Source organism: Sceloporus undulatus, chromosome 1, assembly GCF_019175285.1.
Source record: "Sceloporus undulatus isolate JIND9_A2432 ecotype Alabama chromosome 1, SceUnd_v1.1, whole genome shotgun sequence".
Classification (NCBI taxonomy): domain Eukaryota; kingdom Metazoa; phylum Chordata; class Lepidosauria; order Squamata; family Phrynosomatidae; genus Sceloporus; species Sceloporus undulatus.
In genome coordinates this window covers 171,585,010-171,586,314 of record NC_056522.1, presented here as the reverse complement: position 1 = coordinate 171,586,314, position 1,305 = coordinate 171,585,010, and positions in this window count along the sequence as shown.

Below are 1,305 nucleotides of genomic sequence, written 5' to 3'. Positions count from 1 at the left end.
CAGGAGTTTTCAAATATGATTGCCAATGGCTCCGATATTACATTTGCCAGTAAAATTACATTTCATCAGTAAGAGATCACCTCTTTGATCACAGCTGTTCTAAACCCAGTATGAAAAGTGGAGAGACCGCCTCACAGCTGCAGGAGCACACCATCCAACTACCGTGGAAAGGTGGTGCCATGGCGAGAAACTATACTATATCCACTATATATAGTTTGCCTTATTATTACAAATGCCAGGATCTTAGTCTCTGTGTTTGGCAGCAATCTACCAGGGGTTATGTGTCCCATTATCCATCCTAGGCTAGCCATGTGGACTTTATCAATCACAGATATAGTGACCAGATTTCTACCTTTTCCAAGACATATCCTACATTTCAACCTTCTGTCCAGGAAGAATTCCAGAATGTCCTCCATTCTGAGCATGACTAAGAACCCCATTGAGTAACACCATGTTTGCTGTTCCCCTTCAAGAAATGTATCTACTTGGCAGATATGATGGATCCTTCTAGAATTCTTCTTTCTTAGGACCAGCAGCTGACAAGACTTTCTCCCAGAGCTCAGAGTGCTTTTGTTTCTCGGAGGGGAAAAGGACAGCAAATGTGTTAGGCAATGGGCTGCTTGAAGGCACAATGCAAATGCTGAAAGGGGTTTCCTCCCTTAATTTCAGCAGAATGGACAAATGAATGATTTAAATGTAGAGTCAGTCAAGGATTTGTTGCTATTAAAATACATTTTTAAGCATTTGTCTTGCCCAGAGTTCTGTAAGTACTGCAAGACAACAAGACATTTTAACAAAGATAAATTCATCAGTAAAATATGGTTGAGTACATAATATAGTATATATATGTAATACAGTGGTCTCTCCACATTCACTGGGGTTAGGGGTGAAGGACCCCCGTGAATATGGAAAAATTGCAAATAGAAAACTATTATTTTTACCCAAGAGAACCCCTCTCCAGGCATCACCAGGTCCTCCAGTGCAACTCTATGGTCAACATCTGCCAGAGGTTGAACATAGCATCATGCTGGATGACCTATAAATGCCTAGAGATAAATAAACCTTGAGAAATGAAGTAGTAGTACAGTAGTAGTAAAATGTATTCGGTCATTGGCCAATATAAAAATCGATAAAATAATAATAGTACAGTACAGTTATTAAAAATTGTTAAAACAATTTCAAATACAATTTCAGATCAGCTATAGACATTTCAGTTTCCGTCAACCAGTTGGGGCCATAATTTGCATACAATATAGCAAAATTTTGCTACCTTGTGAACAACATTTGGTTTCCGATTATCCAGAA